This window comes from Tachysurus fulvidraco, chromosome 1 (genome assembly GCF_022655615.1).
Source record: "Tachysurus fulvidraco isolate hzauxx_2018 chromosome 1, HZAU_PFXX_2.0, whole genome shotgun sequence".
NCBI lineage: Eukaryota > Metazoa > Chordata > Actinopteri > Siluriformes > Bagridae > Tachysurus > Tachysurus fulvidraco.
This window is the reverse complement of record NC_062518.1, coordinates 39,990,740-40,004,720: the sequence shown is the minus strand read 5'-3', so window position 1 is coordinate 40,004,720 and position 13,981 is coordinate 39,990,740. Positions and strand designations below refer to the sequence as shown.

Here is a 13,981-nt window from a genome sequence, read left to right as displayed (position 1 = left end):
TTGATTCCCACGTGCACCAAGCTGCCACTGCTGGGCCCTGAGTAACACCCTTAACCCTCAGTTGTATAAAAATGAGATAAATTGTAAGTCGCTCTGGATAAGAACGTCTGCTTCTGCTAGTCACATAATGGGGTAGTGAAAAGCATTTTCATTCATTAATGAAGGAGGACATTCTTACAAACACACTAAACCTACACACAAAGCAGATATTTAAGTTAATTATCTTAATTATTTTGCTGCCCTTTGTACAGTGTAGATTTGTAAGGTGTTTAAGTACAAGTGTATGTTTGATATTCAGGTTAATTCTTTGCTGCAGAGACCATGATTATTATAAATAGCCTAGTGGTTATGACTCACTAATGCTGACTGGTTAATGCTCTTTGTTTCTATGAAAGACCAACAGAAACTAACCACAACAGCAAAAAGGACATGCACACACACATTTTATATCCATCTTTGTGACCAGAATGAGATATGATGCTACTGACAGAAGTAGACAGTGTATCATGTTAAATTAATCTTACAAACTTGTACAAACTAGATAATAACTTTCCCACCAAACTTAGCACAAGTCATCCGCTAACACAAAACCCAGTATTATCTGTATTCTAGACAAGCACATATGTTGATTTCCCAATCTGTAAAGTTACATGTGAAAGTGATGTTTTTCTGAATATGTTTTGAATTATATTTTTCTGCTTTACATGTGCACTGCATGGTAACATCAATAGAGCTAAAATCCAACAACTTGTTCTTTCTGACTTTTTTCGATGTGTTTGTACGATGTCTGTACGACTCTCTACAGAGTTCTGTAGCAGAGGTGGGTAGTAACGAGTTACATTTACTCCGTTACATTTACTTGAGTAAGTTTTTGAAAAAAATTATACTTCTAGGAGTAGTTTTAAATCACTATACTTTTTACTTTTACTTGAGTAGATTTGTGAAGAGGAAACTGTACTCTTACTCCGCTACATTAGGCTACAATGAGCTCGTTACTTTTCTTTTTACCTCTTTGGTATTCTACGCATTAATTTTAATGTTTTATTTTGACAGAGCGAGAAACTTCCGCTAAGGCTCTACCACGTGACTGTGTTTCACTAATCAAACGTAGTTGTGCAGTCTCGTCACGTTACCATACACACTCTCAGCGGTGGGAGGGGTTAGTTAGTAACACAAACCGTCGGCAATGCAGACGGTGAAGTTTAATAGTGACGTCACTGAGGGATTTTTTGGTGAAATAGTTTGTTTCTGCATGTTTTCACACACACATACACACACATACACACACACGCACACACACACATTCTACGTTAACCGGTGTGCAGTTTTCTGTTCAGCATGCCTGCTATGAAATGTGTGTTTCCTTCTGTTGTTCTGTCATTGGAGACAGACACACACACACAGAGTTAAATTCTCATAAACTCTGTGTGTGTGTGTGTGTGTGTGTGTGTGTGTGTGTGTGTGTGTGTGTGTGTGTGTGAAGTGAAGTGAAAGTTCACTTTCACTTCACTTCACACACACACACACACACACACACACACAGTTTATGAGAATTTATGGGCTGCCTCGTTCTAGTTCTGCCTGGTAAAAAAAGTATAAAGGTTTGGAAATTTGTGTTACTTGTGCATATTTATTTTTTATTATTTAAGTACTTAAGTACTTAAATTAAGTACTTGAATTTACCTGAATTGTTTTAATTTAAGCTATTTTATTAATTCATTTTAATTTATTTTATTGATTGGATGAGCCATAATTTGCCTAAAGATTATTTTGTATTTTTGTCTGTCTGATTGTTGTCTTGTGTTAAAAAATAAATCAGTCGTTACTCAACAGTTACTCAGTACTTGATTAGTTTTTCACCAAGTCCTTTTTTACTCTTATTCAAGTAATTATTTGGATGTCTACCTTTTACTTTTACTTGAGTCATATTATTCTGAAGTAACAGTACTTTTACTTGAGTACAATGTTTGTCTACTCTACCCACCTCTGTTCAGTAGTTAAGTGATGCTCCTGTACCAGCTGATGCAGGCAGTCAGTATGCTCTCTGTGGTACAGGGGTAAAATTATTTCATGATGCTGAGGGAGGGTGTGTCCTGTTTCAGCTTCTGTCTGTATGCAGGTAGGAACAGGATGGGAGAGTGATCTGATTTGGGAGGGATTTGTAGGCATTCTGAAGATTCCAAAACACAATTCCCATGTGCGTTGCATATGATGTAACGTGTTGAAGATATTTTGGTGTTACTGAGTTTGTCTTAGTTGAAGTCTCTGGTAACGATGAACACAGCCTCAGGGTACACAGTGTCCTACTTGGATATGTTGCCAGTGTAATAATAACTACTGTGAATTCCCTCGGTAGACAACATAGAAGCATGAAGTCAGGAGAGCAGAAGGACTTGTCATAGTGTATGATCTTTTGACCAAATCTGAGTTGTCTGGTTACAATCTCTCCTACCACCAACTCCAACTTCCACTCTAATACAATATTTAAGTCTATGTTCCCCTGTCTTCTGGATATAAGTGTTGACTACAACCATTTCCATCTGCTTAGCAAGGTCCACCACCATCTGTCCTTCTAGGTTCCTTTCCTTAACACCAAACCTACCCATCACCTATGTTCCCCTCACCAACATACCCGTTGAAGCCTGCTCCAATCACTACTCTCTCCATTCTGGGAATACTTTACATCAGCTAATCTAACTCACTCCAGAATCTCTCCTTCTCTTCTAACTCACACCTATTTGTGGAGCATAAACACTGATGACATTCAACATCACCCCTTCAATTTCTAACTTTAAACTGATTACCCAGTCTGACACTCATTTTACCTCTAAAACATTCCTCGCAAACTCATCCTTCAGAATCACCTTTACCCAATTTCTCTTCCTATCCACATCATAATGAAATGTTTGTATCTCCCTCCTATCCCAGTTCGGTCTCCTGCAAACACAGTATATCTACCTTCCTTATCTCCATCATGTCTGCCAGCTCTCCCTTCTCCCTCCTCTCCTCCTGTCAACCAACAGTAGCCCAATTTCCGCTGGCACCCTATACTGTAGGTCGACAGTGCGGTTGTTGTTAACCTGGGCCTTAACCAATCCTGTATTAAATACATAATGTGGCAGTTAATCAGGTGATTTTGATTTTCAGTACTCAGCAATAACAAATAAACAGTGTGCAGTGAGCAGTAGTTAGGTACATGCACCGTCTTAGAGATTTCAGTCAGACTTTAGCTCCTCAAAACCTTTAACTACAAATATCCTGTTTTAAATACAGCATTTATTATATTGTTTGTTAATCATAATCCATACACGGTATAAGAATGAAGTGCAACCATGCTGCTGATGACTGTGTGTGTGTGTGTGTGTGTGTGTGTGTGTGTGTGTGTGTGTGTGTGTGTGTGTGTGTGTGTGTGTGTGTGTGTGTGTGTGTGTGTGTGTGTGTGTGGTAAATTAGTGGAAGTTGTGGGTTTGATTTCAGGTCCACCAAGCTGCCACTGTTGGGCCCCTAACTGTGGCTTTTAACCCTCAATTGCTCAGTTATATAAAAAAAAATAAAAAAATTAGATAATGTAAGTTGCTCTGGAGGGGGGCACGGTGGCTTAGTGGTTAGCATGTTCGCCTCACACCTCCAGGGTCAGGGTTCGATTCTCGCCTCAACCTTGTGTGTGTGGAGTTTGCATGTTCTCCCTGTGCCTCGGGGGTTTCCTCCGGGTACTCCGGTTTCCTCCCCCGGTCCAAAGACATGCATGGTAGGTTGATTGGCATCTCTAGAAAATCGTCTGTAGTGTGTGAGTGAATGAGAGAGTGTGTGTGCCCTGCAATTGGTTGGCACTCTGTCCAGGAAGTATCCTGCCTTGATGCCCGATGATGCCTGAGATAGACACAGGCTCCCCGTGACCCGAGAAGTTCAGATAAGTGGTAGAAAATAAATGAATGAATGAATGAATGAATGAACTTACTTTTAGCCTGTAGGAAACATGTGAATTAATATTATGTTAATTTATGTAAATAATAAATTTTAATAGTTAGCTGTATTCATTTAGAAAATTGAAAATGTACTGTATTTATTTTCCTGTATAACCATTTGATATCAAAAAATAAAGCATTTAGCTTCTGTATGTCTAAATATGAGTTGTACGTGTGTGAAACATTCTCTCACTCTCATTGTCTACCGCTTATCCGGTGAGCCTGTGCCTACCTCAGGCATCATTGGGCATCAAGGCAGGATACACCCTGGACGGAGTGCCAACCCATTGCAGGGCACACTCATTCACTCACACACTCACACCCTACAGACAATTTTCCAGAGATGCCAATCAACCTACCATGCACCATAAAGTGGACTAAACATAAAAACTGGTACTAAACGGGTATAAACAAAGCCTTCTAGCAAATCTACATATTTGGACCGACTCTCTCGAAAAATGGTTCAATTATCTGAAACTCTAATGAACAGCGACACCTTCTGGCTATATACATTGATGACACACAACGAGGAAATGTATTGTATATTTACAGTAATCTCTCTTCTTTAGAACACACCTGAGTTAGATAAGAAATGCACACTGAAAACAGTTTAAATTGCATATTATTTATTCAAAAGTAACATTGTGCAAAAGCCTTTTTTAAAAAAAAAAAAAAGAAAGAAAGAAAGAAAGAAAGAAAGAAAGAAAGAAAGAAAGAAAGAAAGAAAGAAAGAAAGAAAGAAAGAAAGAAAGAAAGAAAGAAAGCCAAGGAAAACTTTACTTTTTAAAGCTATAATATCAGAGCCTTTTGACAGACCTGCTCTGCATTATAGCTAAAATACTGGTGTTGCTTATATAAATGTTTTGTAATAAATTATATACTTTATGTGGCTAGGACTAACTTACTAAGTCCTTATAGCTCTGTCTTTGTTTTATGTAGCACCATGATCCTGGAGAAAGTTGTCTCATTGTACTGCAACATCTATGTATGGATGAAATGACAATAAAAGATTCTTCACATGACTCTTGACCTGATATATATTTTTTTTAAATGGCAAACATTTTCATTTTAAATTTCCTGGCAACTTACAGCTGAGACAAGATACAAAAGAACAGTTAAGGGATGAACAGATGAGTTTTGCTCAAGGTGATGCGATTTAAACTCACAACATTAAGATTAATGCAAGGACTGAAGCACTCGAATCATTCTCTGAATCATTTAATCATGAACTATAATGATAAACTAACGATAAACCTCCTCTCCTGTCCTCAGTGATCAGAGTTAGTTAACACTGTACATAGATTATATTCTGTTTGCCAATGGCATCTGTACAAAATTTTTAACAAGTTTACTTAATCTAAAATATTTTACCCAGTTATATAAAGATGAATATAACTAGATAGAGATTAGAGATTAATTAAAGATGTGATCTTAATATCTAGTTAATTTTAATGTTAATGAAGTGTACATAATTCATAACCCCATGAAGAGGTGTGAAAACTTCAGAAAAAAAACATCTAGTAGTAAATATGTAAATGTGAGAAATCAAAATTATTTCACAATCCTAAAATCTGATTCATTTATTTTGTTCACTCCTCTATAACAGCATTCTGGGTGTCTTCATCAGTCTGAACTGTCAAATAAAGAAAACAGTTTTTATTGACAAATGGTGAATGGAATTTATACAATTATAATATAATTCCTAATGATGCCTGTTTTCATATTTAATGAATGTGAATGAAAATGTTCAGTTCACATGTCAATGTGTTTATGTGAAACATACAAATGGACTGAAAATGTTTTTACCTCGAGCTCTGAAACATTTCACTGCCAGAATGATGGTCAGCTGCAGATACACAGAAACTGTCACTAGACTGCTGATCAGTCTGAGCACTGACATTGAAGCTCCTACATGTGACCGTCCTGATGAGGAGTAAAATATTAATTATAATATTGTAGAGACTCTAATACAAAGTTCTAATAAATACAAGATTCAAATAAAGATACATATCATACACAACATGCAGAAATACCACAGAGCTGCAGAAACTGACTGAAATTTAAACATTAATGTGATTAGTTCTAAAGTATGTACTTTCTATATATATTGAGCTGTATCACACCACATCACTGGGTATTTTACTATAATCCCATTCAGTTTTATTGCTTACTAGATTAACTGAATAAATATTTCTCACCTCTGACTGAAACCCAGCTTTTCAGTGACTCTCCTCTCTCTTGGTGTTTACAGTGGTAGAAACCTTCATCAGACTTTGAGACACTACTGATGGTCATCTCTCCTGTAGTCTGGTTCTGGAGGATGGAATCATCTTTATAGAAATCAACACCAGAGCCTGGGATCTTTTTGTTGTAAAATAAACAGCGTAAAGTCAGATCATGTCCCTCAGTCACAGGATGTACAGGACTGTCCAGGATCACATCACCATCTGTAGGACAGAGAAAGAAAACACTGAAAATAGAAAGTGTGTAAAATAATGTAATGAATTTAACACAGAGAGCTCTATCAGTGGGAAATATCAGAGAAAGTGTAGCACAAATTTACTCTGATTTAGTAGAGTTTTATCTCTAGTCCTGTATATTGTAAATCTGTTACAGATGTGAACATTGAAGACTCACCATGCACTGTGATGTTTACAGAATTACTGCATCCTCCAGATACAGACTGACACCAATAAACACCAGTGTGTGATGTAGAGAGGAAGGTGATGTTACATGTAGATCCTGATACTGATGAACAACTGACCAATGTCTCAGTGTAACTGTATCCTCTCATTCTCCATCCAGTAGAGTCACTCTGGTCCTCACAGCTCAGTGAGAGAGAGTCATCAGTAAAGTGTTGAGTTCTGTTCGGTCTGATGATCAGAGACACTGGAGAAGATTCACCTGAAATACACAAATAATTAAATTTCATTATAAAATCATTAGGATTCAAATATTTAATGATTTTATTATAATGCTCATTTATATGTGCAGAACATTAATATGTGTAGCATTAAAATTTACCCAGGACTAAATGTTTAATTGCTTTAAAACTATACAGAGTCAGTTTACATACCTCACACATCCCTACTAAGGAGTGTAAACATAAACAGTTATTACTGGACACATATGAAAAGACATTATTTCAGGAGGTTACGTTAGGTGAAAACTATGCAGTATATAGTAACAATTTCATACTTATTAATTGAACATATCAAATTAATCATGAAATGTATATTTCATGGACCTACATCAAGCACAGAACACATTGTGGTGTGGTGCACATAAGCAATGTGGTTTATGGCAACTTAAATAAATGATGGAATAAAAGCTAAAGCTTGTCAGTTTTATGTTAAGCTCTGAGAGATGTGTTCATGCACTCTATAAAATAGCAGTCATTACCTTACAGATCTGGTGTGAATTTTTACAGTTACTTACCTACTTCTCAGACCATAAGGTGTAATATGGTCTACATGCTACAACTTCTACAGACCAGGCTGCTTTATAAAAATAATGTAGCCCTAAACCACCTCTAGATGTGTTTATTTTACTCTTTATTTAATAAAATCTCTATTTATGCATTAATTCTTTCATGTACACTTATTTACTTAAAGTAAACAAGAAAAGTTTTATTTCCTCACCAGTGATCCACAGTGTCTGTGTTTTGCTGTACTGTGTGTGAAAGACTCCTCTCTCAGCTCTGCACATATAAACTCCTGTGTGATTCAGAGTAACAGGACTGAGGCTGTAGGAGCCTCCAGATCCTCTGCTGCTGTCTGAGAGGAGCGATGTTCTGGACCTGAGGGAACCCTGTCTGTCTGTGTAGAGAACATCTTTGTACCAGCTGAATGTCCAGCCTGTAGAGGAGTGTTTAACCTCACAGCTTAGAGTCACTGAATCTCCTTCAGTCAGCCAGATCAGTGGAGACACAGTCATTACTGTCTCTGCTACATCTAATGGATAACAAACATGGAACAAAATCATACAGAGTTTATATATAATTAATGACAAGTTAACACAAACTCACACACTCACCTGATACAGTGAGAGTAACAGCATCACTGAGCTCTGAGCTCTGATAGTCACTGCGTCTCCTCCCTCTGCAGGTGTATTTACCACTGTGTTCATTTATAACTGAGCTGAAGCTGAACTCCTGGGGTTTGTGGTCTTGGTATAAAGTGTTTTTATACCAGCTGTATGTCCACTCAGTGTCTCCTCCTCCCTGTATTTCACACCTGAGAGTCACAGTCTCTCCTCTGAACACATGTTTGTCAGGCTTTATGGTCACCACAGCTTTAGGACTCTCTGCAGAAACATAATCTTATTATTAACACCTCAAAATAAACACTGCAATAAATACAGATCTGATTCTACTGACATTAGACTGTGAAAAGTCAAATAATTAGTGATGGTGTAGTGTATATAAAATAATATTACCTAAAGTTCATTAAGAAGTGTACTGTAAGTCTTAGCAACGTGTTGTTGTACACACTTTGTTATAGATATTTATTCTATTTATTTTCCATTAGTGAGTCACGATAAGAACATTTTAGATTTCCAAAATTTTTCCAAAAATACACATAGAAAAAAGTATCATATCATTTAATAAACCTTTTTAGACTTTTAAATATAATTAAGCTGCTGGGTTTTGACTTACTAGTCACTTTCCTTATAAAACTTCACAGTTTCACACCAAATATTGACTCTATTATTGTTACTATAGCAACTATTTAAACATTTATTATCATTTTTAATGCATTTTTATTTGAATTTTATTTGACTTTTACACAGGTCTAATTTGTTACTCACCAATAACATTTACCCAGAGTACATCACTGTAGTCTGTGTAGTAGACTGGGTTTCCTCTTCCAGCTCTGCATCTGTACTGACCTCCATCAGAGACTCTAACTGATCTGATGATGTACTGGTGTGTTTCAGTCTCAGTCTCTGAGCTCTGTGTGGGTTTGATCCAGTAAAACTTCCATCCAGCAGACTGTGGTGTCAGTGTACAGGACAGAATCACTGAGTTTCCTGTCAGTGCAGCTCCTTTAAGGTCTGATGTGAGATCAGGTTTAGGTTTTTCTGTAGTTGGAGGTGAAACACACAGTTCATGTGCTGCTCTCAGAGTGTTTATCACACTAATCAATACTATACTACTACAGACAGAGACATGCTATTATTAATACCCTATAAAAACACCAACTATGACTAAATATTCTATTAAAAACTGTTAAAATATTTTGTAGTAAATGCTGTTGAAAGGAAAAAAAATGTTTCAGCTTTTCTCTAAAACTTTTAAAAAGACAAAGACATTGAACAAAACCGGTTACAAATATATTATTTCATTTTACAAGAAAAAAAAAAAAACAACAATAACTGGGTCTGTGTAAAAATATAATGCCTCCCTTAATTACTCAATTAATTACTCACTTAACCAAATTTTATTTAGACTTTTGTCAGACAGATTTGACGCAACCAGGCTTGATTACTGCCAGCCCGTGTTGTATATAAACACCACTTAAACAGAATCTTTCACACAGTGTGCTGGAGATTAAAAGCTTTTAACAAGCAGCACACTGTGTCACGATCAGAAGAAACTGTGGAAGAGATGAGAAAGTGGTGGTGTGAGGAACTTCTAGCACAATTCTCTGACAGGTCACCAGATCGGGTGCTGGCTGAGATTCTGGTGTTTGAGGTTATGTGTCTTTTCCCCCTGTTGCTTGTTATACCTAATGTTTTATTGCCTTATTTATACCTGCCCTTGTGTATCTGTCTTTATGTATCTGTTTTTGGGTCTGGTTGTGATGCTTCCCTCTAAAACATGACAGGTGGACCTGCAGTAATTCCTCTAAATGTGCATCAATGACTGGACCAGGATGTCACTAAAGACCTAGGACTAATATCTAAGGAGATTCTGAGCTCACTCTGTTCAAATAAGATCAGCATTCTTTATTGTGCCTTTAGAAAGAAACTGCACAAAAATGATCCAGAAGAGATTTGCAAAGTAAAAACCATTAAGTTATCCAAGAGAAACACAGACATTTTCATGGGTATAAGTAAAGGTGTAAACTTAATCTGCACTAAATGTACTGATGTGATGCTATAGTTAATATATACTAGTGTGAAAAAGACACACACACACACACACACACACACACACACACACACACACACACACACACACACACACACACACACACACACACCTGACACAGTGAGTGTAACAGCAGGACTGGTCTCTGATGTTTGTGAGTCACTTTTTGTCTGTCCACTGCAGGAGAATTTACCGCTGAAAGCAGGGAATGAATAATACTTGTACTCAACAGGGGCAGAAAGTAGGACACCATCTCTATACCAGTTGTACATCTACTCCACATCTACAGAGTCTGCATGTCCTCGTATTTCACATGTTAAAGTGACTACCTGTCCACTGAATATCTCTCCATCAGGCTGCAGGATCACAACAGCTTTTGGTCTTTCTGTGCAGTTACATAAAATACATCAGATCAGTCAAACACACACTTCTCTGAATATCTGATATTGAATCAGTGTGTTTTTTAATGATTATGTATGAGTGCATGTTACAGGAGTGTAAGATCAGACATGTACCTATCACTGAGAGAGTCACTTTATCACTCATTGCTGTTGTCTGTCCATTCTTAAACCCATAATAACTGTATCTGTGACTCTGATCTACTTTTATAGTGTAGACCCTTTCAGCAGATCTGTGAACATGAACACCATCTTTGTACCAGCTACATGGTCCACTACCTCCGGAAATTATACATGAGAGTGTAACATTCTCTCCTCTGAATATATGTTTGGCTGCAAAGTCAGAACTGGTTTAATCTCTGCTGGAAAAGTCCAAACACAACCAGACTGACAATGTACATATTATAAACTCTGAATAACAATGTAAAAACACAATCTTCTCCACATTAATACAAATCCATCATGTACACAACATAAGCAATAAAAATATACAGAAATCACCTTGAGCTTGTCCAACGTGGATACATGAATTAAGCACTAAAAAGGGAAGAGAAACAGAGAAATGTTCTGTAAAATGTATCACTTAATAAATTTCCTATTTAATTGTATATTTTATTTGAATAAAATAATATAACATAATGTACATGCTCTGACAAGATATTTTCTGATGTATCTGATGACAGTCATGAGACACAACAGAAGCCATGAGCTCATTCTGGTGTGACAAACATCATGATAGCAGCCAGAGATCTTTATTATAAAAACAACAGTTGGGACTTCTATTTTTGTCAGAGTTTGGTGTGTGAACTCTGCACTTTTACCTGAAATGGATTACTCTGTAATCGTCTCTTTGAATAAAAGCAAAGACAAGATTTGTTTCATCACATGATTCCACCTTCCACCAAATTATATTATAGTTTAATTTCCACAACAGAGAATATGTAATGCTGAATTTTTCATTTCTTTAAGAAGACAAATGAGAACAATATCATGTCCTGTAAATAAAAAAATCTCTATTTTTAATTTCACTCCATCTATCAGATATGTTTTACTTTTTCCAATAATGTATAATGTTATTTTCACTCAGCTCACTTCACAGCTCATTACTGTCTGCTGTATATATAAATGCACTTCTGCTAATCTGAAGCTGAATTGCGTCACTTCCTTCTCTTTTTCCCACATTACAAAATTGCTCATGTTAACTAACACATCTGTAAAAAATTATGCAGATTGTTTCAAAGTAAGTTGTAGCTCTAATGAAGAAGATGCAGTCTATTTCCTCAGATTGAATTTACTTTATATAAAAGTTAAAATTTATGAATCACCTACAACGATTGCAGTCACTAAATTGTTACAGATTAGGGATTGATGCAGTGGAGCAGCCACTTTATTGTGGGATTTATTGTGACAAGTTCAGAACATTAGCAAAAACACAGCAGATTATTCTCTTCTATGCGCTCAAACTATCCTATATCCTATATTATTATCCTATATTAATAATCTCTGTACACGGGACATCAGACATCATGTGAACAATTTTTTAAAGACACAAAGAAAACATTTTTACTCACAGATCATCATACGGAGTGTCCACAGCTCCATTCTGTCAGACTGATAAATGACCGAATGATCAGTGGTTTGTGTTAGTCTACACTTCCTGTCTTCTTACACACACAAAAAAGGACAGAAAGATTTCCGTTGTAGTGCAAGTTGGTGTGATATTTAAGTGAACTCCACCTCCATACCACCAAAAGTTCAAGAAACAAATTCAACAATTTGCAGAACATAACTTTATTTAACTGAATTATCTAGTGTGTGATTGTGTGAGTGAATGAGAGTGTGTGTGTGCCCTGCGATGGGTTGGCACTCCGTCCAAGTTGATGCCCAAAGACGCCTGAGAAAGACACAGGCTCCCCGTGAGGTAGTTCGGATAAGCAGTAGAAAATGAGTGAGTGAGTATGCTGCACTCTGTATGGTGTAGATGTGTACAGTGTGTAAGTACAACTGTATGTTTGCCCTCACACCCTGGACACAACCTCTTTCTTCAATCACCCTTATCAACAACTCACCATAATTAATTATATTTACTGCTTCTTATCATAAGTACTGCATTATCAGCATGATCTCATCATCTGTATATTATACACTACTGCTGCTGTATATTGTACAAAAGCATTATATTGCACAATATTGTTATTTGCATGCCCACACTTTATGTACATAACTGATCAGTCATATTCTATGTTCATATTTTATATATTTCATTCATTCTATATTCATATTTTATACTCATTCTGTCTATATTGTATCCCATCATCTGCATTGTCTTGTATAGTTTGTATAGTATCGTGTTATTTATATCTGTACTTTTGAGAGTCACAAACTGCTGGAACCAATTTCCTTGTGTGTGTCAACACACTTGGCCAATAAATCTGATTCTGATTCTGATATTCAGGTTAATTCTTTGCTGCAGAGACCATGATTATCAAAAATAGACAAGTGATTATGAGTCACTAACGCTGACTGGTTAAGGCCCTTTGTTTCTATGAAAGACCAACAGAAACTAACCACAACCACAAAAAAGACAAGACACTCATATTATATCCATCTTTGTGACCAGAATGAGATATGATGCTACTGACAGAAGTAGACAGTGTATCATGTTAAATTAATCTTACAAACTAGATAATAACTTTCCCACCAAACTTAGCACAAGTCATCCGCTAACACAAAACCCAGTATTATCTGTATTCTAGACAAGCACATATGTTGATTTCCCAATCTGTAAAGTTACATGTTAAAAGGATGTTTTTCTGAATATGTTTTGAATTATATTTTTCTGCTTTACATGTGCACTGCATGGTAACATCAATAAAGCTAAAATTCAACAACTTGTTCTTTCTGACTTTTTTCAATGTGTTTGTACGATGTCTGTACGACTCTCTACAGAGTTCTGTAGTTAAGTGATGCTCCTGTACCAGCTGATGCAGCCAGTCAGAATGCTCTCTATTGTACAGGGGTAAAAATTTTTCATGATGCTGAGGGAGGGTGTGTCCTGTTTCAGCTTCTGTCTGTATGCAGGTAGGAACAGGATGGGAGAGTGATCTGATTTGGGAGGGATTTGTAGGCATTCTGAAGATTCCAAAACACAATTCCCATGTGCATGTTGAAGACGCAGTGTCCTACTTGGATATGTTGCCAAACGGTGTTTTAAGTTCCTGGTCTGTCAATATAAGATGGAAGCTTCACAGCTGTAATAATAACTACTGTGAATTCCCTCAGTAGGCAATATGGACAAACCTGAGATTTTGGCTATAAAACACACCCTCTCTTTGCCTTTCCCCAGAGAAAAACCTTATTTGCAACCCCTGTGGACTTTTGGAATCCTGCTGGACTTTGCCATTAAAGTTGTGACTGAAAAAGAATTACACATCATTAAATAGTGCAGATAAAAGGGCAGTTAATAAGGTGATTTTGATTTTCAGTACTCAGCAATAACAAATAAACAGTGTGCAGTGAGCAGT

At 36.6% G+C, this 13,981-nt stretch overlaps 1 pseudogene; it reads right to left on the bottom strand.

The window, feature by feature from the left end:
* Window positions 1–4,632: 4,632 nt before the first annotated feature.
* Window positions 4,633–12,563, bottom strand: LOC125138428 (annotated as a pseudogene).
* Between the last annotated feature and the right edge of the window lie 1,418 nt (window positions 12,564–13,981).